The following is a 25,459-nucleotide window of genomic DNA, read 5'->3' as shown; positions in this document are numbered from 1 at the left end:
GACTATTTAAAAATCAAGTACTGATGAGACAGAGAGATTATGCAGTTTACAGAAGGTGACACACAGTGAGTCTGTGCCACAGAGAAAGCTCAGGACTTAGGCATCTTAGGCATTTTACCCTCAAGCGGTGTATGTTCACACACAGCTGCTAGCTCCTACCTAAAACATAATTAAGCACATCCCACACTGAGTCTGAGCTTTCTTTAAACTAAACCAGGAATTTCCAGGATCTTTCTCTGGCTAAGCCCTACCCTAGACGCAGAACAGGAAAACAATCCTTGAAGAGGATTTGGAGGCCAGCTGATCACACGGGGTGAAACAAAGATTGGTAATTCAGTCAAAAGACATTTGGTGGTGTGGGGTTTGTTTTGTTGTTGTTTTTTTTTTTTTCCCATTGATCTGGAATAATTGAGGTCATGGAATTAGTTTTATTATTTTAGATGATGTTATTACAGAAACACAGCAAAAAGAAACCATTCAAACAGAATCAGAGAAGGCTATTTAAGACATAAGAGGAAAACATCTTTGAAATGTGGGAGGCTTGATTAGCTAGTGAACAAGCAAACTGAGTTCCCTGTGAAGGGCAGGAGTAGTCAGAGTATGGCCATTTAATGAGACGTAAAAAGTAAGGAATAAGCTGCAGGGAGTTAGAGCAAGCATTTTGTGCAGGTGTTTTAAAATCTCTAGGGATGATATCAGGATTAGTTATACATTTTCAGGCTGTATATTGGTGTACATCCCTTAGTTCCTTCCTTTTCTCTTTGTTTCCTTTTCCCACACCTTCAGATTGATAAGAAACTTGGGTTTCTACACTTCTTCATTAGAATAAGGAACTCTAAAAATGTAATACATTGTGTTTATATTCAGTAGACAGATATACATGTCTGGAAGAGTGAAAGTAAGAATCACTTCAATACTTAATTGGAAGCAACTTGCATGAGAGGACAACCTTTCCCCCTGCTACGACCTTGATTTTAATAACATATGGCTAAACTTCAATTTTGCAACCTGCAAATTTCTGCAATATTCTTGACATCCAAGAATAACTCTGCTGTCCCAGCAAGGCGGCGTGACAGTAACTGTGTCCACTGGTATCGCCCTCCTCAGTCTGAGAGTGAGCTGTCTAGCATTTTCCAGGACCCAAGCCAGTTGCCCGTGGTGGATCCTGGACTCCCCACCCTTCACTAGTTGCTCACTCGTGACCAGTGGATCTATGATCCTTGCTGTCTTTGGGACCACAATGTCAGGAAGGCAATAAAAAGAAGCATTCCTGACTGCATAAAGAGTACTATACTCTGTACTGGTTTTGTATAGAGTTTTGTAAATGAGTACTTCTCTCCACACATAACAGAAAGTGAGATGCTTTACTGCATTGTTACCACAAACAATACCTTCTTCTGTCCCTTTAGTTGCAGTTTGTCTTTTCCCAACCTTCCATTTTTCTTTTTTTAATTATTTTTTTCTTCCAAAAGGAACTAAACGTGTTCAAAAAGTCTTCAGCATTTTAATTTGATATTATGCTGAATAAATAATTACCTCTTACACTGTGAACTAGGCATAATTTTCCTGTTTTCATTTAACTTCATAAAATAAAAAAATGGGCACACATTCTTATAAAAGTACCTCTGGAGGGAGACACAGCCCAAAAAGTAGCTTGTGCCTGACATAAGAATAGAATTAGTGTGTTCTCAAATATCTGAGGATATCTACTTTAAAACATGCATCAACATATGCACAATAGTCTAGTGTGGCGAGATGTGGCTAGGTCTGAATTCTGCAGGATTTAACCCTTCATTTATCTTACACGCCATAAAACAATTTTGCTGTACCAAGTTATTTAAATGCTGCATTTAAAATAATAATAATAAAAAACCCCAACGACTTATTTTCTGAGTTCAACACTAATGATAACTAGTATGATAAACTAGAGTTACAAAAAATCATAAATCCTTTTTCTTCTTGAGATTTCTAAGGTATTGTTTTCAGTTCATGTGAATATTAAATCACTCAGGGTTAATTACCTGCATTTTGATGTTAATATGTTAATACACCACGCCTAAGCACAAGAGCTTTAAACACTGTATTACAAAATTTCATGTTATATGAAGACATGGAGATTAAAAAACCCCCAGCCCTACAGCTGATTTAATGCATTAAGTAGAATCTCACTACAGGTTGAGAATTATAGTAAACCATAGCTAGGAAAAAATCCAGGAGGAAAATCTATAAATTGTGTTTTTACAGCATGAAGTTTTGCTGCCAAATGTAGGGTCTGACTCTGCTTTCATTAAAATCAGTAAAAATTCTTTCTTACATATCTATAGATACAGGATAGTGGTTCTACTACCTTCCACGCAAACAAACAGCCCAACAAGTCCCCCCCTCTCCCTCTGTGCTCCTGAAGAAAAAAAATAATTTTACAATATTTATCTATTATACAATTGGTGCAATAAACCCATACCTTGTAGTCCCTCTTTACTCTTTTTTTTTTTTTTTTTTTTTTTGGGGGGGTGGTGGTGGTGGTCTTTGTTTGTGTGGGGTTTTTTTGTGGGTTTTTTTTTTTTTTTTTTTAAGATGGAGGGAGCATTTTGATAAAGTAGAATCTAGAACAAGCGAGATATGTTACCAAATACAATTAGAGAACATATTGGTACTCTATTGGAGCACTGCTTTGTTCTACAGTGTGCCAGTAGCCATTCCTAATTATTTTACTCACCAAATACTTAATCTATAATTTTCTCTTAGAAGATCCATATTACAAACTATAATGCTAGGTGAACAATTCCTCTAACCTGTTATCCTACACTCTAAAGAAGCCAAATGTAGCCCATACACAGGCCCATCATGTGAATTCATGGTCACATTTTGAAAGACTGTGCCTTCAGTAGAAGTACCAGCTAATGGAGCTCCTGCCTTGCACCATTCTTTACTACTCCAAATCCCAGCAAAATGCACTTTGGCTGCCACTTTCTTTGTCTGACACTGGGCACTTAAAGCTTTTTTTTAAAAAAAAATAAAATAAAATTCTGGGACAAGGAAGAGGCTAAGATTTTTTTCCCCTCTCTTTTTAAGTTCAGAAGTTTCCCTGTCTTGCATTCAAAATAAGCACCAGACAATAGATACACTGGCACAACTGAGGCTATACTGTAGCTAGTAAAGATGCTGCACCACTCTGCCCCAACACGACTTAACAAAGCTCTTCATTCGTGTACATATACTATATGTATAACACATTCCCTGAGGAATATGCAAGCTTAGAGATTGATTGATTTTCTATTCCCAGCAATAAAACACTTACTAAAACCCCAATAATAATAATAATACAAACAGAGTGGCCACAAGGAGACGTCTAGGGAACAAGAAGAACACGCAGTCAGGACTCAACTGGGCAAGACCCTGAGGAACTTCAGGTCCTTTGGACCTGCTTTGAGCAGAGTATTGGACTAGAGACCTCTGGAGGTCCTTTTCAACTCAAATTACTCTATGATTCTGCTGTATCTTTTTTGAGATGGTGAGACCAGACCCTCAACACAGTATTCAATATGGGAGCAAACCATCAACTCATACAGAAAGAAAATTTTGATTTCTACTTTGCCTCTAGTTCTTTTCTAATAATTTCTTTCATTAGATTTGTGGTTTTGGATTATGAGATCTGAGCTGATGTTTTTGTCATATCCCCAAAACCTTGCTCTTGAGAGGCAACAGTCAGCTCAGAGCTCATCATTTTATATGTGAAGCTAGGATTGTCTTTCCCCACGTGCACCACTTTACAGTTATCTGCACTATACTTTATATGCCAGTTCAATCTTGTAACTAAACTGAAGGTAACAGAATTATGCATAGATTTAGTGTAACAACTACAGCTATATTGACTATATACAACTAACCATGTGTTTTTCAGAAACAAATCTAGCAATTCATTTTTGGTGTGCCTATATTGCATTCTCCTCACATTGTAACTTTCCCTTGGCCAAAAGTTCTGCTAGCTTTAAGAGTGTAGCCACAAAAACCCGATATATATAAAGAACTACCACCAAAACCTAAAACATCTCTCCGATACCGGCGTCACTAGGTCACTTACCTGCTACTTTCTCAGTCTTTTCTAATGTTCCCCTAATGGGTTTTGGGCACGTAAGAGGTCACTGTTTCGCTTGATTACCTTCATTTCTTTGTACTGTTTCCTACCATCAAATCATATGGAATCTGATAAACTACTCTGTATGAGGCAAGCCTCTTACTGATACAAAGTCACAGAAGATCAGGCTTTTTTGGTATTATTGCTCTTTTGTTAGCATATATGCTTTTAAATATAATCATAAGTCAGTACAGAGTTTCGTAGCCACATATAAATTACAGAATGTTCTCATAAACTTTATGTTGTGAAGAAGGAAATCACTGGGTTTTGGGTTTTTTTCTTTTGTTTTTCTAGTATAATTAGAACATCTTTGTCCTATATTATTAATCTAAACAATGACAATTTCATATTTTTCTATTTTGTTAGGTACATTATGTCCCATTTTTCTGCATTGGTAGAAAGCATACATTGACTGAAAGAGGAACAGAGAGAGATAAACTATAGACAGGCAACATTTCCTCAGCAAAAATAGCCTGAAAAGGAACAGTTTACAGAGTGACTCATTGCCTCTGAAAGAACTTATGTATTAACATTTTCACGTATGTAGTAAATTATCTCATCTAGGTTTGAGGCTGAACTCCCCCTTTCCCCCCCCAAACAATCAATTCTCTGTACGCAAATAATTCCCATGTAATTTGGCCAATTTAATACCATTAACTGCATTGAAACACAGTAATAGAACAGCAAAATAGAGTTGCATTATCATGCAACTAAGATGCATAAAGATGCTTCCAAGACATATCTCTTGCGGTGGGTTCACCTTATCTGGCTGCCAAATGCCCACTCAGATGCTCTCTCACTCCCCCTCCTCAAAAGGACAGGGGGAGAAAAATAAGATGAAAAAGCTTATGGATTGAGATAGATTCACCTTGGGGGTTGTGGTCAGTCCATAACACCTCCTCTCTGCAGCTTGGTCCTCCTCACACTTTTCCCCTATTCCAGTGTGTGTCCTTCCCACAGGCTGCAGTCCTTCAGGATAAACCTGCTCCTTTGTGGGCTCTCCATGGGCTGCAGCTTCCTTCAGGGCATGTTCACCTGCTCCAGCCTAGAGTCCTCCATGGGCTGCAGTGTGGATATCTGCTCCAGCGTGGTCTCTCCAGGGGTTGCGGGGGTAATCCCTGCTCGGATGCCGGAATCCCTTCTCCTCCCTCCTCCTTCCCTCACCTCAGGGCTCCCAGGGCTGTTTCTCACACCTTTCCCCCTCATTCCTCTCTCTGACCGTCCAGTATTTTGCCCTTCCTTACTCAGGCTTTCCCTGAGGCGCCACCATGGTGGCTGCAAGGCTCAGCCGTGCCCTGCGGCGGGTTGGTTGGAGCTGGCTGGAACCAGCTGTGTCCGGCCCGGGGCAGCCCTGGCCTGTCCTCACAGAGGCTGCCCTGCAGCCCCCTGCCAGCACCTGGGCACCTACAGTCAAGAAGTCAGATCTCCATCTTTCTCAGACCCTTAAAATCAACCCAGATCAACCCTTTTTTAAAGTAGCTTTACTTTTTCAAACCAAGATAATGGAAAAGCCAGTACATTCCTAACCTCGAAAGGTAAAATGTTCCCATTATAAGCAAAGACAAAGCATTCCTGAGAACTCAACTCATTCACCCAGAAAGGAAAGGTGTTCTTGCCCAATGTACCCGAATTCATGCTTTTGTACAGAGGTGCTCTAGAGAACAAAGAGATGAAAACACTGCAGGTGAAGAGTTAGTGGAACATATAGTGACTCTCTCAACAGATAGAGGACTCAAAATAAGACTCCCATCCCATTAGCCTGCTCCTTTTTGTCGAAGGATTAAACTTTCCCAACCTCTGCCTGTGGCTGAGGCACACTGGGCGCAGGATCCACGGCAAAGCACGTCTGTGTACTGCTCTCGTAGTGCCTGTCGGGCTGCCTGCCTCCAAACAAAGACGCATCAGCATCTGTGAGTTGGAAATTCCTGGAAACTACTTTAATTTGCCCTTTTTGAAGAGCCCAGAGAACGGGGACTGTGAGAAGTGTCACGGTCCTCTGAGCCAAACCAGTCATCAAAATGATTATTGCTCTCTCCCTGGGGGTGATGCTTATGTCCCATAGTATCCACACACCATGAAAACATTCTCCTACAAGGTATCGGTTCCCAGTCAATGTTCAGAGAGGCCATGATCACAAGAGCAAATCAATGCAAGAAATAACTACATAGTTGTATTTAATACACAGTACCGGGCTTCTTTTAAGAGGGATTCATATTATGAATTCCTCTTCCAAAATGAAGGAATTATGTGGAACTATTCAGTCCTGAAAAACATAAACGATGTGGACATTTTTAGGCAACCATAAAATAAGCACTGCATGATTGTACCTGCTACAAGGCAAAGGGCTACTAATACTTTACTGCTATGCTTTGCAAAGCAGGAGTAAAATGCTAACCTTTTGTGTAATACTTCATTACGCTTTCTTTGCAAAAATGAAATGGCTTCATAACATGCAAAGTTCATCTCAAAAAAAAAGAAAAAAAGATGACCTAAGATCAAAGGGACTGATTCCTCACTATCTGTGTATAAATATTTAATCCGTTTATAATAGAAAGGGGGAAATAAAAAAATCATTTAAAACTCCAGGACTTTCGGCTCTCGCAGCCTAATTTACATGCATTTCATATGATCTTCCACTAATATGGATAAATGAGAAACAATTAACTGTGTGATGGAGCTAGAAGATTAAAATCAGCCAAGAAAGAAGTTAGCATAGTGATACTTGTACTAACCAGCATGGCTCCAGTTTGTTAAACGGTAGGATATCTTTCTGCACATTTGCTCCAGATCAATAACAAGGTGTTTTGGAGAAGGCCCAGTGTACATGCATCAGTTGTTGAATAGCCACGTGAGGCTATGCAGATATATAATTGATCCTGGTAGAGAAGCATTTGTAGCAAAGAGTTACTGTGCTCTGATCTGTGACACACACACACACACACACCCTCCCCCATTGCAACCTTTGCAGTGTAGCATCTGCTTTTTTTTGTTGTTACATGAATTATTAAGAACGAATATTAGAGGCTTTATTTAGACAAGAATCTTAATGTGCTGGAGATTACATAAGTACAGATCTTAGTAGGCTCATATCCTAATCGCAGTGTAGTCAAAACATGTATATGGGGAGGAACGGCAGCAAACAGGGGAAGCTGGGAAAGAAATATACAATAATCACAGCAATGCAATAGCTGTGTAGGAAATACAATTTCCTACTCTAAAGCTTTACTTTTTAGCCTAAAAGAATTTCACCAGCAAGACTACAGCTCTGAGAAATTAAACAGATCTTTAAGAATCTGTGTTAATTTTTTTATTCCTTTGAGCATCTCTGGAAATACTTGCTATTGCAAGAGCCACACTGAACCTTCTCTTGATGATATAATGCAATATTTACTGTGTCTATACACATTACCAAAAGTGCCTGCAATAACTTCTGAAGTTATTGTTTCTAAATCTTTACTTGCATTTTCTATTCAGTATATGAAATCCACTTTTTCTCTTCCTACTCTGACCTTATCCTATCCCCAAATATATCAGCTGACAGATGAAACCCTCATACACATTCCCTGTGCAGGAGCAGAAGCCTGGCAGTTATTGTGAGAGGAATTCAATATCCACAGAGAACGAAGATTTCAAAAGGATGAATGAGAATTTGTACCACAAATTGCATTTTCTATTAAATACTGAATTCCCTAAAAATAGAATGACCCTGAATACAAGACGACCCCTGATTTTTGTGTGCATGTATTTTAGTGCATGAAGATTACTTCTTACCTCCTCTCCCCACCCCCTGCCCCACTCCTCACTCATCTACCTCCTATGCGCTGCATCCTTCAATCACGTTTTCCATCTCCCATTTCTTGACCTTTCTTCCCTCCTATTGCACATCTCCACTCATCCCATTTTTAGATAAAATGTATTCTGTCTCATACCTATCCTGTATCTTAAACTGTAAAGCGTTAGTCCCCCTACTCCTGCTAATTTTCTGAATGTCTTGTGGAGGAGGCGCTGGAATCATTGCCCTGTCAGCTGGCTTTCCTGAGCATGAATCATCATCTCCCAAATCATCTTCTCCTGACTCTTTCAGCAAGGTCATTTATGAATTTTTTAACCATGTTTAAAAAACATGGAGCAGGAAAGCGAAAAACAAACTGAACACAAGAAAATTGTCTTTATACTTAGATAAAGTAAACTGGAGCAAGGACTGAAATCCATTGCCTTAATATGTCCCATGGCCATGTAGTAAAAGAATCTGCTCCCTTCTGTTTCTGTCATTAATCATTTCATAATAGAACTTCGGTAGGAGGAGCGAAGGATTCTCATCTCAGACTCTTATCCTGTTGAACAGGGTTTTTGAATTCGGAGATGGGAGACCAGCATGCTAGGAAGCATGGTATTTGATAAATACTAACTATGTAGTACAGTCAGATGCCTCGAGTTATCAGTACTATATATGACCTGAACCTGACAGATTTGGACCACTGCTAAAGACCAAAGTTCCTTAATATCTAAAGACAAATGGACATGGCCTTCAGCCATTCCCATGACAGGGATCATTGTAACTGCCTTTTAGCTTTAGACCAAGCATGCGTGGCTGGATATCAACAAGAGCATGGCTATGCCTACATGGCATGAGTCTGTTGCGTGTAAATCATCGTGTCTTGTAGTGGCAGTGTTCACAATAAGAAAAAGCATGCTCCAATCTGTCAGCCTGAAAGGAGTGATACCACATGCTTCATAGGATATATAGGTTGCCAGGCACTGCCCTCAGAGAAAGTGCCAGACGGTTGCCCGCTCTCTCTGAAGCGGAGCTCACTGTGCAACACTGGTGTGATTTAGAAACCCCTGGGTACAGACAGCAGCTGAGCTGTTTCAGATTCCAAATTTCAGGTTCAATCAAGTTAAACAGCAGCAGAAAACAACATCCGTTCATGGAACCACATCCTTTAAAAGCCTAGGTCTTGCTGGAAGCGTTTCAGTTACTCTGAAATCAGTTTTCTAAGAATTTTACCCTCCTTTTGTATCGGACAGTTTTATTGGAGTGCAGTGAGAAGTTATCCTTTCTTAATCACAAATGTAGGCCTTAACTTTCAGTTGACTGGGCAAAGAGGTTAGCCTCACTGGAGGGCTGTGGATCTACAACAGCTCAGGCTGTAGCTGGCAGCTCTAACATTTACAGGCTTTAAGGTTTTGTAGAAACTGCATTCATCTCTTTGCAGATCTGTGTCTATTGAGATTGATAATAATGAGAATGTTTAGGGTTATTACAATCTCTAAATAATATATCAGCCCTGGCTAACAAATAGCTTCACTGCAGTCTAATAGCTATTTATTAACATAACTAAAATAAATTAGGAGGTAGCTTATTCATGCACTCAGAAAAAAAAGCTGCTAAGATGAGAAAGATGAATGGAATTTATGATTTACCTATTTTGTTGAGGGATAAACAGATACATCATCACAATTAATGTGTCTGTTACTAATTAAAAACAATGTTTGCAATGATCATTTCTGATGTAATTTTACATTTGGGTGGCTCATACCAGACTAGGGAGGCTTTCAAATCTGTAAGCTAATTTTTGCTTTCCTTGCTTTTCTCTCCTCCTCCTTTGTGTTTATGATTCCTATAATCATCATTACCATTAGCTATTTCCCATGTAGCACTACATTGTACAGTACAAGGACTTATTTTTAAAAAGCACTTCCTTATATAATGCTCTATCCCACATTACTCTACATAGTAATTTCGCTCAACAATACCAAAAGCTACACAGCATGAAGGAAGGAATACAGTGAATTAAGGCATTTTCTGGGTCTGACTGAAGAAGTAGAAGCATTAGAATGGAGGCCAGACGGGGAAAAAGAAAAGTTAAAGGCACAGGTTAAGGAGAAAAGACATACTTTCAGATGCATTCCTGCATAGCAGATCACAAAAAATAAATAGCGAAAGTGGGAGTAGGTCTTTAACAAGTGTAATATCTAATTGATGTCAGACGAATTATGACAAATTACATAAGATGACAACTTGCTCCCCCTAAATTTGCATAATTTACACTACCTCCTGTACCAAAAAGCCTCCAGTTTTGCTTATTCAAAGGTTGATCTGAATGTCTGTGGTATCAAGAGACACTGAACTGAAGATTAGCAGACCTAATCAGTATGGAGTGGTTTATTAAATAACATTAGTCCTACTTAGACTCCAGATTTTCTTGGGAGACGATGTCAGGAGCATAAAAGCAAGAAAAGGATTAGGGCAAAATCTTCTAGGAAAAGGGGAACGCTATTGAACTCTCAAAGAAACATCAAGGAGGGAAGAAAGCTGAAGTTCCAGGAAGCTTCCACTCAGATTTTTTTCCATAGAGTTTGAAGGCTGGATTGGGTTTGCATGGCAAGGTTTTGGTAGTGGGGGGCCTACAGGGGTGGCTTCTGTGTGAAGCTGCTAGAAGCCTCCCCTGTGTCCAATAGAGCCATTGCCAGCTGGCTCCAAGGCAGACCTGCCTCTGGCCAAGGCCATCAGTGACAGCGGTAGCACCTCTGGGATAACATATTTAAGAAGGGGGGGGGGGGGGGAGAAATGTGCAACTGCAGCCAGAGAGAGGAGTGAGAATATGTGAGAGGAACAGCCCTGCAGACACCAAGGTCAGTGAAGAAGGAGGGACAGGAGGTGCCCCAGGTGTCAGAGCAGATATTCCCCTGCAGCCCCTGGTGAAGCCCATGGTGAGGCAGGCTGTCCCCCTGCAGCCCATGGAGGTTAATGCTGGAGCAGATATCCACCTGCAGCCCATGGAGGAACCCATGCCGGAACAGGTGGATGCCCAAAGAAGGCTGTAACCCCCTGAGAAGCCCACACTGGAGCAGACTCTTGGCAGGACCTGTGGACCCATGGAGAGAGGAGCCCACGCTGGAGCAGGTTTGCTGGCCGGACTTGTGACCCTGTGGGGGACCCGGGCTGGAGCAGTCTGTTCCTGAAGGACTGCACCCCATGGAAGGGACCCACACTGGAGCAGCTCATGAAGAACTGCAGACTATGGGAAGGACGCACGCTGGAGAAGTTTGTGGAGGACTGTCTCCTGTGGGAGGGACCCCACGCTGGAGCAGAGGAAGAGTGTGAGGAGTCCTCCTCCTGAAGAGGAAGGAGCAGCAGAGACAACATGTGATGAACTCACCCCCATTCCCCATCCCCCTGCACTGCTGGCAGGGAGGAGTTAGAGAAAATCAGGAGTAAAGTTAAACCCAGGAAGAAGAAAGGGGTGGAAGGATGGTGTCTTAAGATTTAGTTTTATTTTCTCATTATCTTACTCTGATTTGATTTGTAATAATTTAAACTAATTTCCTCAAGTTGAGTCTGCTTTTCCCATGATGGTAATTGGTGAATGATCTCTTACTGTCCTTATCTCGACCCACAAGCCTTTGGTTATATTTTCTCTCCCCTGTCCAGTTGAGGAGGGGGAGTGATAGAGCAGCTTGCAGAACATGTGAAAATTACTGGGGATGTTTCTACTGATTTTAATCGGCTTGGATCAACTTTTAAAAGCTCAGCAATACTTCCGAACTGACAAGCAAATGGTGCATTACCCTTCACTAACCATGGTCTATCTCCCTGTTTAGCTTTCTCTTTTTATTTTGTGGTAAAAGATATTTGGTGTTGACAGTCAGACCACAAAATGCTCATTACACCAGAGAGTTGGAAGAGAGGAAACTCCTCTACACAGTTCTTCCACTCAGTCTCTTTAGTGACACACGTGACAGCTTTGCTAACATCCTTGCTGGGTAGAAACTTCATTGTGTACATCTGGAAAGGGAATGTAATGTCTGAAATTGTATAAAAACAGTTCTCATGGATCTTGTTAATTTCTCATTTTTACTTGGCAAATTGCCTAGTCGCAGTTAATATTAACACTTAAAAGGTGAATCTGGACCTAGTTCAACCTGTTCCTACTTGCATACCTTTTCAAGAGAGGGGCTGGACTGGGTGACATGACAGCAAATAACATTTGCCTAAAAGCAGTGCTTGCTGTAAGAAGTCATCAACAGGGAGAAATATTTACACGTTGATAGGAAAGAAAGGGAAGTAACAGTAAGAAGTAACAGACTAAAAAATTTAAAAATCCACACTTCTAACCCAGAAAAAAAACTACAAAAAAAAAAAAAAAAAAAAAATCAGGCTTCAGACCTCTGAATATCCTTTTCAGAGAGGGTCAGCCAGCAGAGAAGCCAATTTTGCAGCTCTGATATAAACATAGTTAGAGGAGGTCAGAAAGAAAGGAAACACTGAGAAAGTAATCTTTAGGGGGAATTGACCTGAGAAGCCTACCAGTGATGGATTATTGCTAGTGGTCAATAAGTGTGGGCAGTGACTCCCTTACCTTACTTGGAATTCAGGTTAAGCTAAAGGAAATAACTCCCTTCTATTTTCCTGAAGGGGGAATATGGTTATCTATTACAGGATGTTGTTTCACAATGGTTTTCAGCAAGAAGCCAGCCTATGATAAAACCAACCAACCTTAGTTTCCCTTCAGAAAAAGACTCACCATCTTTGTCAACTCTTCTATATTTATATTTCCCACAATAAAAATTATATACCAAGTCTTACAGCATATTTGTGCAGAAAGCTTAAAGCTAAGGCAATGGCACTCCAGTAGTATAAATAACTTTCTTTAACCTCCAGTTTTTGGTTTGTAAATAGTTTTCTCCAGTAAAAAATGAATGGAGGACACCAAGTCTCTCTGGAGCAATGGTGAGTTTAAGATTCAAAAGAATAACATCCCTGGGACTGCAGTCTGTCGGAATAAACATGAATGTATCATCTCCCGAGAAATACAATAACCTCAGCCTGCCAAGGTTCTGTCTTCTTTTCTGGCCCTTAGAGCCCTTTGGTTTTTATATTTATTTAAATCTCCCATGCTTCCCTTTCAAACATTTTCCCTTTCCCTTTTTATTTTAATAAAACTTTCCAATTTTCTCAGTTTTCCAAGTGCTCTTAACTTTAGCTTATATTATAATAGAAGTACTGCCCGAACACTGAACTCCAGCAGTCTGAAGGGTGACTAGGATAAATATGGAACTTAATGGTGGATAACTGACTTTGATGCAGTTTCATCAATCAGACAGAGATAAACTGCTTTCTCCCCTTGCAATAACCCTTTTTAAGAAAAATGTATTGATTTTTTTTCATCAGATAGACATATTAACTAGCAAGACACACAATGCATTCTTCTGTCTGCACGGGCATTTTGAGTAGGAATTGATTTTTTTGGCTCTACAGGAGAACAGTCACTATCGAGTGATAAACTCAAAAAAAAAAAGCATGCTTCCTCTTGCACTGCTGCCAGAGGCACAGAATTAACATTCACAAAACTTAATTTGTGAAAGATAACAAAAAGAATACTTCCCCCCCGCCCAGTAAAACTTTCAATTTGTGACCACAGGAACTCATGGTAGGAGACTAGATACATTAGTAAAATTAAAAAGTGTATTTGATTGCTGTAATCTTCCACTAATGAGCCTGTCTGTACAGTAATTGGGCAATACAGCCAACTCAGGTCCCTTTGTGACTGATCATTAAAGATCCCATGGCACTCTTCACAAGAGTAGAGTTATCCTCCCTGTCCTTGCCAAATTCAATCACAAGTGATAATTTTCTTCTGCCCATCTATATTTTCCCTGCAGTTTTATCCAGATAAAAATTTGCTTTTCATTTCTTATACAAAAATTGTTGTATAATTTTTCTATATGCTATTAAAGAGCTGCAGTTTTCCACCCTGAAGATTACAGTATCAGATGAAATGGTTTTTGTATCACAGATATGAGTGTTATCATAAGTGTTATCGTAGTCCTTTGAAAGTCCATGGTACCTAGCTGTATAAGAGTAGGCCTATTTAGTGGACTGGGTTCTCAGCTGAAAAGTGGGACTATGATAGGACAACTGCTTTTTTCCTATTTTGATGACTCCAATTTAGAAACCTTGCCACTAATAGCAGAATTCAACCTGCAGAATCAGCATCACTTGAGAAGGTGCTTAAGCAGAGAAAAAAAACCAAACATTAAAAAAAAAATGACTGCACTGGAATTGCAGTGCTGCCAAATGATCTGAGCATCATGGATATGTGATTTTTTTTTTAATACACCTATACACATCCAAAAAGACATCCTTATTATATGGATTTCTACAAGTTTAATACAGAATGACGATTATGTCTTTAGAAGAAAAGTTAATCATGTTGGATTATAAAATTCTAGTCAATGCAATGGTAGTTTCTAAAGCATGCCATGTGGTCTTTGTAAAGGGAAGACTGTAAACTGGACTCTAGTCCTGACTCAGAGTACAGCCTGGTTGTTGAGAAGTTCTTGACTTTAGCATAGCCTCATAAACCATATAGTCTAAGACACAGTAGATTCTGGTAACTGATCTGGTAACAAAGGTTGTAACTGATTAAAATCTTTTTTTATTTTTTTTTGGCTGGCTACCTATCCACTGACGGAAGACAGAAGTTTTAAGTTCTGTTTTTAAACAAGGTAACCACACATAATTCCTGAAGTAGTATAAAACACCCTGTGGTGTAGCTGGTAACCATCTCTGTTTCCTTTTCTTTGCAGGGCAAGGATCTTTTGTTAAAAGCATGTCTATATTATGAAAAAGTAATCTGTTTAGAACATTTTTTAGTCCATGTTTTCAGGATCTTCTGTTTTGTTTTCTTCAGGGCAGATTATCCCCAAAACGGCTATCAGGTCTTCTTTTCTTCAAAGAATTTTCACTGCATAGCGTCTTATTAATTAAAATGTCTCTAAATTTACAGATTTTTGTCTTGAGCGGTCACCATGGTGCTACAGCAACGTGTCTTAATGTACAAAAACCTCATCCCAGTCATGAAATGGCACCCCATGAATAGTCATACAAGACAGCTGTGAAGGCAGTGCAGAAACTAAAAGCTTGTATTAGCATTTCTACCAAAGAAATGCTGCCAAGCTGTGTGACAATTTAAGGGCCAGATTCTCAACAGCAGCCCTTGAAGAAAAGGAAGATGTGGGATGCTGAAGAAGAAAGAGAATACAACAAAGCAGAGGTGTTATTGTGGTTTCTCACTTCATTTGGATTACTAGGAAGGGGGGCAGGTCCAAAGGCCAGGCTCATAAGACTAAGCAACCCCAAGGGTTGTTTGACAAGTTCCTCAGCATTATTAAAACTTGCTTTGCACTATATTTATCCCCCTGTATACTTCCCACCCTAACTCATCAGCCGCTTTTATATGAGCAACACAGGTTGCAATAACAAGCTTTGCCAGCACTTGAATCAAGTGACAGAGAATGGAGAGAAAGAAAGAAGGGGAGCCTTCTCAGAGCCTCTTCAACCCTCTAGAAAGATTTAGATTGCCACAGCTCCCTTTTTCATTAAATCATCTTTTCCCTAAGTCATTGCATAATAAGTCAAACTTTTTGTAGCACAGAGCCACTTTCCATCATAAATGGAGATTTAGTAATAATTTAAGAGGTGAACACTGAAAGTGCATTTCAGAGAATCAGAAAAATAGCTTAGTACCTTAGCACTGCAGAGATCAATCTGAGATGCGTCTTTGGAACTTCCATACCCCATGTGGTTAGACCCCAAATCAGAAAAAGTTAAGAAAACAGTGTTTTCTCATAACTTTTTTGCTTACTTTTACAGGCGGAATAACATAAAGGAAGCAAATCTTTTATAAGAACAAAATTAAATGAGTTTTGATTAGGAAAAAAGTCGTAAGTTCAAGTCTGCTCATACCTCAGTGGATTATTCAACTCAAATTAGGATATCATTTAAGTCATCAGCAAGACAAATATTCTGATTAACATGGAAAACAGCTTATGTTTATACAATGAAGTTTTAATATTAAAGATTCTTAGAAATGAAATACCTAAATTCCCCCTTGGGAAAATGTCTTATTTTGTTGGAGTGTGAACACAGTTTTCTAATTTCTTGAAGATCATACAAGTTTAATCAACTCCTGACCTTATTAGAAAGTAATGAGATCATGACATTTAAAATCTTAAACTAAAACTGTATATTTGTTTGCAAATTAAACAAGGAATTCTCAGTCTCGAACACTGATTTAAATCAAGTGATGCCTAATTCTTTCAGTATTCAGCCCATAATAAACTGCTAAAAATTTAATAAGTGAGATTTAAGCTCTGGGGGCTTTCTTCATATCAAACTATATAAAAAAAGTATAACACTAGTCATGCATTTAGACTTTGAAATAGACAGTTTCTGAAGTAAATGTCCAAAAGTATTTTTCTATTGTATAGTCTTCTAGCCAGGGGAAGAGTTTAGGGTTTCTTTATGGTCATACCTCCCTCTCCGCCCCAAGATAGTACTTTCTGTACTTCAACATTTTTAACTGTAGTTCAAACTACAGTTTTCCTTGAATGAAGCTCTAACACTTGTGTACAGTTTATACTATGCTGTTTTAAGTTGTATCTCATCAAAATGTCTCAGCACAGTGTGGCATCTACGTGTCTCAGCACAGAGTGTGGTGATACTCTCAAAATATTGAAACTTGAAACTTATTGAAACTGATGGCAAGAGACTCTCAGGTGGCATACACCAGCCTAAAGACACCATGCTTCAGGTGAGTATTACAAAGATATTTTCTTGCTGTTCATTAATAAAATTACTTTCAGGAAGCGAGTTCTTAAAAAAAAAAAGTCTACCAGAAACATTCCTCTCCTTGCCTTCCCCTGCCGATATTATTCATGCCTAGAGGAAAAAAAAAAAAAGAAAAAAAAAAAAGAAAAACAGCAACTAGATTTCTTAAATATTCCTAGGATTATAAATTGTAGGGATCACACTATCATTCATTGATACATACCAGATTATAGTAACCCATTCTGTTGGCTGCAAGTTAAGAACTTCTATCCTGTCCCTTCCTCTATTCAGTTCCAAAGGGGAGTCTCCAGAAGATCTCCCCCACACAGGAGATACTCTTCATTGCTATGATAAAATTAATGCCTGATTTTTTGACCAAAGTGAAAGGTGTATTTGATCAAATTAATATTATGTGTATTTTTAATGAAGTTAAATAACTCATAGTCACCAGAAGAAAACACAGACAAAAATCTTAGGCATACTGAGAAGTTGTACACGCGGTCTAATGGGTGCTCTTTAGGATATTTAGAATCTGTTTCTGAATCTAGCAAGTTCATTCAGCATAACTTTCTCTGTATAAATAAAGGGCCTAAGCTCCAGGCATGGAGATGTTAGAAAGGGGCTGTAGTTTCACAGTAAGTTTCCAGCAGGAAACATGCCTGGTTCAGAGAAAGTTTCTCTCCAACTTACTTATGCAACTGCCCATATGCTGCACTGGTGAGACTGGATGCTGGTTACACCTCCGGGGGTTGATCACAGGGAACCTGGTTTTTAGAAGTAAAAGCTAATGCTAGAAGTTTAGATAGGTTATTTTTTTTCATGTATACATAAACACATAAAGACATTACATTGTGCCGATATATACACTCATCCTTTTGCATATTTGCAAACTCATGGGGGGGGGGGGGGGGGGGAATAAAAATTTGTCCTAACTTGTTAACAGGGTATAAGCATACCCCATCTGGTTCAGGATGTCTGTGAACCACAGTTTGCTGGATTCAGGAAGGGCCTCTGAGCAGAAATTACAATTACCCATTTGTACTTAAGCCTGGTTTTCATCACTGCTGGGGAGAGGGTACTGGACTGGATGGACTTTTGCCCAATCTGCAGTTCCCCAGTTAGACCTGACGCTAGTCCCTCAAAGCAAGCCAGAGCTGCCCTGGGTTATGCTGGGGCAGGGACAAGCATGGGCTGCTTCTATAGATCAGTAATTTGTAAAAGCCTTTTTTGTACATCACCTTTTTCAGAGGGAAAATACAAAAGGTTTAGGAAAGGCAAGTATCTGACCCAGATATGTTGAAAATCATGTTAGCTAATACTATATGACTCTAGGGATCATTCCTGGACCTTAATGCCGCCTGTGGACACCAGATCTTGTGCGATGTTTAACATAATTTGTTTAACTCTTTATACTGAGATAAACTGGGGAGGTCAACTCCAGGATAGTGTTGTAGCATGAATTCAGTAATGTTCATAATACACAGAGTGATCACTATGCCATACACATGTATAAGCACAGTAGTAGGAAAAATATTCACTAAAAATCTTGACTAATATAGTAAGAGTTATATTTCTTGGCATGCTACTGATTAAACTTTAAACACATACTCCTTTAAAAAAATGCAAAAACCAAAACACAACAATTACCACTGCATTTATTCATTGTCATTTTATTAATAGGGAAATAAGTGATTTCTTGAGATGCCTCTTATAAATTATTAGCTAGAATAATTTCTCAGTTTCATTCACCTCTGTTAATAAGAGTGATAAAGAAAGATAAGCCAAGATTCACACTCTCTATTTCCTTCTCAGTAGGTCTTAAATACATTTTTCTCTATGGATTGACTGGGGTAGAGACAGGTAATTATGTGTGTCAAAAACCATGCATCTGGGAAAAAATTAAGCTTGGATAGATACTGTGGGATCTTGTGGCTCAAGATTGTTGAGGGGCTTTTTGGGTTTTTTGTTTTGTTTTTTAAACTGTGCATAAGATTATACAACTTTATTTGCTGTTTCTTTGGCCTCTGCAGTAGCTTGATAAGAAGCATTAATGTGTGAAGGTAAACAAGACAAATATATGCATACAGCCCTTCCTGCTTGTTCTGCAGTGCTCCGATATATTGCACATACCAACAGAAAGGCATTATATAGTTCACTAACTGTGTTTTTACCTTGGATTGTCATTACTATTTATATCGTATCAACAATGGCTAGGAAAACCTGCCTGTGGAGTCCATTCTGTTAGTTACTGTACCAGCAGTATTAGCTCAGGCAGCATTTTGAATTTAAGCAGAGTCAAAGAAATGATTCTGTGAGTGAAGTTGTCCAGCTCCTTGCAAATGAGACCTAGTTATGTCTGTTACTTTCTGCCTTTAAGACAGGCTTTTGTGCCTAGGAGGCTAGTTTTATTTGAATTCACTGAGACAGAAGCAGTTAACTCTCCAATTCACTCTTGAAGACAGATATCGAGTGGCCTTTAAATGCTACCCTTGTTGTCATGTACACATTAGGAGGGGATTAATGTTTAAAACTCACCTGCTGACCTACAGGGTCAATACCTACAATGGCACCTACAATAGTCTCTGTAGCTGGCCAACATCATTGGTACTTATATATTCTAGTAGAATTTCTCCCGCTTCTAATGTATTAACTATACTAAGCTCTTTTACATGTTAATAAAGAAAATATAAGGAAGCAGAAACAATTAAATAAGTTACTTTAAAAACCTGTAATTCAAAACTACTTTCAGAAATCACTGAATTTTGTTTATATACTTAATTAGGAAAATAAATACTCCAAAATACTTCCATAGTCCAGTGTGCAATTCTGACATGCTAGCAACATATAGCATAACACCATCTGTTCAACATTTGGGTTTTTTTTCCTTGAGAAGAGAGAAAAAAAGTGAGGCATGAAAATTTTATATTGTTATGTTACTCTGTAGGAGAATACAAGTATTGGTGTTTTTTTTTTTTTTTTTTTTTTTATGTTGCTCAAATGCAGTTCATCAGACCAAAATCTAAACTCCTATCAGAAAGGATAGCTTTTACATGTTTATATCCGGGAAGCACTGAAACTATTGATTTTTAAATTTAAGAGTCTTACCCTTTTAAGTGTGCCCCCAAAAAGACATCAAGACTGCTGGAACTTAGTCTCAGTTTAAGCAAAGAGTGGGTTGAAATAATATAATAATTTTATTTAATTTTAGAAAATTTCAGAACCTCCTATGCACAAATCACATTTCATTCTACAAGAAAAAAACAGCCTCAAATTCACGAGAGTCTAATTCACCACTTCAACTGAGATTCTTCCTTAAATTATTAGTGTTCAACAGAGACAAGAAGAGGGAAGGAATCTTTCTTGTATTTATGCCTCAAAACTCTTCAGAAGATTCAGCAGAATTGTCATATAATCCATACATATGAACTATTTTATGTACAAGGCCTGCAATTTATGTAACCTCAGCTTGCAGTGCCCTGATTTAAGACACTGAGGATGCAGGGTTTAGGCTAGGGAGAAAGTCTAAGGGAAGTGGTAAGCTCCCTTAAGCATGAGCGTAGCAGAGGACCAGGAGCTGGTGAGGGTGGGGAAATTCAGGGATTCACCCATCTGCACCCACCACTGCCAAGCCTCCATCGCCCCTTTTGGCCTGAAAGCTCCCACCAGAAATGGGCGAGTCCTCCTGTTATTTTACTGTTGCCTTTTGGGTCTATACAGATTTCTCTGGCAAAACCACAATGGAAAACAAGCAACGTTTTTCCTCAGAAGAGAATTTAGGGATAAATTTTAAGTCTGATTCAAGGCACACTGAGCTCAGAAGATATCCCCAGGAACATTAATGGACCTTTTCAGGGCCATCCTTCTAATAACTGTTTGCAGATACTTTTAATTGATTTTATATATTTAATGTAATTTTGTTTGGAAAGACTGGTCTCTCTGGCACATCCAGATGTGTTTTCTTTTCTGTTCAAAATTGTTTAACATTCACCCAGATCCAGAAAGCCTCCTAAGCCTCAATCTACTCCTGGTTCTCCCAAGGCCTTACCACAGAAACCCCTAAACACAGAAATAGACTAAGAGCTTAATTTTAAAAATAAATTGTTTGTCTTGGTACAACATTTCATACCTAAAGGCAGGAAAATCAGTTTTTTTTTCCCCCTCATAATTAAACCCATCACTTCCAGTTTGTTTTGTTTAACAAAATGTCATAGTTTTGGTGGAGGGTCAAGACAGTAACAGCTACTTCAATAATGTTTCTCCACCTAAAGAAAAGCTGAAATTCTTCTAATACACTTGAAGATATTTTATTTTTACTGTACATAGTTCATAAGCTCCTAAAAAAATTTATGAGAAGAATAACTATCAAGTGACCGACATGTCCTCCTGATAAGCACTTCAGGTCTCCACATAGCTGTTTGAAATAACATCATATAATATAGAAATAAAATTGTACTGCTTCCTATCATTGAATGAAATAAATGTTCTCCTTTGTTTTTACAAAATTCTTAAAGAAAAAAATTGTTTTTTTAATGTTGCTTTTTTGGTTGTTCTTTTTTGTTGTTGTTGTTTTTAAATGAGGGAAACCTCTGTTCTGGGTCCTACCATAATGTTTCTATAGCTAAGGCTTCAATCATTGTAAATAATATTCTAAGGTTTTTTTTATATCATACCTTTTACAGTTGACATATTTCTTTCTCACAGCTAGAACAACTTCTTAAAAAAAGTTATAGTTTTACGTACTAACACTGTACACAGAATATACCTACACAATGTTATTTACTTGCTAAATCTTAAAACAAAAATTAAAAACATCCAGCTTTGGTAAAATATTAATGATTAATTGAAATGAATACATAAAAGCAATGGTGAAAAAAATATTGAAATGTTATAAAGGACATACTTAGTGGCCATAAAGCATTTAAAAAAATTAATACGTTAAAAACAATATTGATGGGCTATTTACAGAAAAAACATACTGATCAGTGAGCCAGTAATTCAAACATTTGATTCTTTCTGCAGAATTTTTATGAGAGGGTGGATGCCTCTTTGGGAGATTTTTAAGATGCTCAGAAGACCTTCCCTCACCCTGAGAGTCCAGGACCTCTGTATCACAGTAGGTTTTTTTCCCCCAGTAACATCTTCTAATAGCCACAGATCATGAGTTTTCAAGCATAGCAGTGGGTTAATGCCATGTATACCCCAGTGTGGCAACTGTTAAGTATTTCCTGGTAATCACTAGACACTTTTCTGTGGTTCCACTTAAATAAAATCATCTTCAGAAGCCTTCTACACAAGATCAAGCTACCGGAGGACCTTGACATAAGATTAACATTTAGCCACAAATAGAAACTATTAAACTAGGTCTAAGAAGATGAGATAAAATCTTCTGTTTGTAGTGAAAAGAAAGTCAGTAAGAGGTCAGATTTGTACTACCTCTTGGCTGGCTTACCCCTCTCAATCAATCATGAGAAATTAAATGAAATCCCACTGAAAAAGATTCAATTTACATGATGTTATCCTTGCAAAACTATAAATTTGCAAACTGGCTATTTGGCTGGAAGGGGAAAAAAAATGTTGAATAAACTACACCAGGGAGTTTTGCTACTCAGGTGCACCACACTTGGAATTAGTTACAATAGTAGGCATTTAACACAGCAAACTCAACACTTTGCATTGGTGCAAATTCGTGGCATAGTTATCTGCAGAACCAATCAGGAATCTTAATTCTTTCCTTCAACAGAAGTAGCTTCAAACAGTGTTTCAAATGAGGAAGCATCATGGAATTGGTTTGCTTTCCTACTAACAAACTGGAAAATTCTAGTTTATTTGTATGGGAGTCAGCAGTGCCCGCATAAGGTTCAAATCAATTTCTGAGGGTAAAGAGAGTTTCCCTAGCACATCAGGTGCCCTTTGTTACTCTAATTGGTTCCAGCTGTAACATACTTTAAACAATAGCAATTTCTGAAGAATCCAGGCATGAGAATTAGACATCTGGCAATGAGTAGTTAAGTGACATACACCACTCTTCCCAAGAAACATCTGAAGAAAAACAGTCAAACAAGGGAAAAAAGTTGTTAATTCTTGTGTTTACAGTTGTGTAATTGTTCAACATGGTATGAATTAGTATATATTAAAAAAAGGTAAAACCTGATAATGCTAGAAGGGTTTGACAGTGGAATTCTACTTAGGACTAACAGTTTGGGGGTTGAATAATATGTTTGTAAAAAAATGTGGTGTATGGTCAATAAAAATCACTTATAAGTTCAGGCTGAATTAAGCAAATAACAAGAGAAAATGAAAAATTAAAACATTTTGTTTCAACCCTATTAAAAGACATTTCAAATATCTGAAAAATTTACCAGTTTGATGTAAAAGAAGAAAACAACAGTAATTAAAACATTTTCAAAATAAGTGGCTTACATTAAGTTATTTTAGATAGAAAAAAGGCAAGACTTCTTCCACTTTGACTAGTTACACTGTTCATTTTTTTTTATTTGTAGATTTTTCTGGTTAACAACCAAAAAAAATAATCAGCTCTTTGTATACCTTTTATCCCAATGCAGCTTTTAGACCAGTAGGAACATTTCCCATATTAAGCAATCCCATGAGCAGCAGCACTAATAAATCTGAGGGTCCACTAACCTGATTATTACATTTCTGTATGCAACTCCAATCCAGCACACCCAGATGTCCTTTCCTTAATGTTAGGAATTTCAACCCAATAGCATCTTCGGTTGCATCCTTTATTCCTTAACATACGTTCTCCTCTTTCACCATAATGACATCTTTACCCTTCAATACTCCATGCTTACCAGGTGGGAAGGTCACAGCACAGGTCTATGGCTAACTTGAGGGATGGACTTGCAGACTCTGGCCTCTCAGCAGGGCAATAAGTACACACAAGCGGATTAGGGAATTTTTGAGCCCAGACTGAAGATTTCAGCTTAATGAGGACACTTACTCTAATTCTCTATTCTCCTCTACACCAATTTTCCTCTCACACACAAACCCTTACTCCTTCGTTCCCCTTGTGAAATTGCTTCAAAAAAGGAAATGGAGGAAAGAGCATTATGAAATTAATATCTGATATAATAGACTCACACCTGCATGACAAATTATTAGAGAATTTAAGTTTACAAAACATCACATAACAAAATGCACAGATGATAAACAGTATTAGAAACAAAATTAAACCGAAGTAACATACTACTTTGCAACACAGTTCCCAGAACTGACTGAATAACAATGAAAATTCATTACATAGGTTGTTCAACATGTATTGCCGCTCCGTGTCAGACCTGGCAATGTATTATTCACTTAATACTTGCAATACATTATTCAACCAAACATACAGCTGTTGAACAATGGAAGAAAACCCCAATGGTTTCTAAGTGGTTATTTTAATGAAAACCAGAAATACAATTCATAACGTATTCAGCAAATACTGTCTAACCAGCTTTCCTATATGTGCAGATATTTATTTATATACCAGATACCTATACTTTTTATTTCCTAATAAGAATCCTCAGAAACCAACTTTCCATTTAATGTCAGGTTACTTAATATCAAAAGAATATTAATTTCTGTATTCCACTTTGAAAAAATAAAAAAACCAAAAAACCACACCAAACAAGCCCAACAAAAAAACCAACCAACCAACCAACAAAACCAAACACAAACCACAGAATTGAAATAGAACTTTTTGACTGCTTAGGACACAGCCAAATCTAAACAGAGAAAACCTTAATGTTGTGCAAGCACTGCTAACAATAGCCAAAACACTGGTGTATTATCAACACTATTTTTGCCACGAACCAAGAACAACACAACACCTTTTAGGCTGCTATGAACAAAGTTGGCTTGCACTTGGCCACGGAGTTCTTTGTTTATTTGTTTCAATTCAGCTATCTCCTGATAAAGATTAAGGCTAGCGCAAAACCCATACTAACATATTAAAGCAAATATCACCACAATAAGAGGCAAATAACAAGGTTAAAATGCTGATGGTCCATTGACCTTACAACTCTGACTTCTAGCAAACCACCTGATGGTTTTGTAAAGCTCACACTGCAAAAGAAGCATTTAGAGAAATCAAACATCACAGAGAAAATCTGGAACCAAAAAAACCCCCAAACCCTTTAGACTTACATTTTTCTTTCTGCAGGACAACTCCAGCCCTACCTAGTCCTTATTTTGTTGTTTTAGCAGGAGGGACCAGAATTAAAACTCACTGAAGCAGTTTGGACCCCCAGGTGATATCAGGACTTAGGTTATTGCTGGAAAGATACCTTTGAGCTTCACCTCCGCCACAGGTGTGCTAAACACCACTTTGATGCAGCTGATTTCAATAACATTCTCACCTGAATGTAGTCCATGGGAGTTTTACCACTGACTTCAGCAGAGTCAGGACTTCATGCAGTGAGTTAGTATAATTTAGATTAGTCTTGTAACTTGCTCAGAAGCTGATTCAAAATACAGTGAAGTCAAAGGGAGCTGTATTGAATTAAGTTTAATTCAATTAATTAATTGTATTTCATAGTATTTGATTAATTTTAATGAAAGCTAATCAGATTTTTAATGTTTTTCTAGAAGGCAAAACTTATTTCACTCTAAATGCTGTATTATGGCAAGTTTGATGATATTATGAGATACTTTTTAGCTCTTTGTAGATAAGGTTATGGTAAGGGGTTAGTTTTTTTAAAGAGTGC

Source organism: Nipponia nippon, unplaced genomic scaffold, assembly GCF_047370975.1.
Source record: "Nipponia nippon isolate SJK-2023a ecotype South Korea unplaced genomic scaffold, ASM4737097v1 scaffold_2, whole genome shotgun sequence".
Classification (NCBI taxonomy): Eukaryota; Metazoa; Chordata; class Aves; order Pelecaniformes; family Threskiornithidae; genus Nipponia; species Nipponia nippon.
This window is presented reverse-complemented; position numbering follows the sequence as displayed.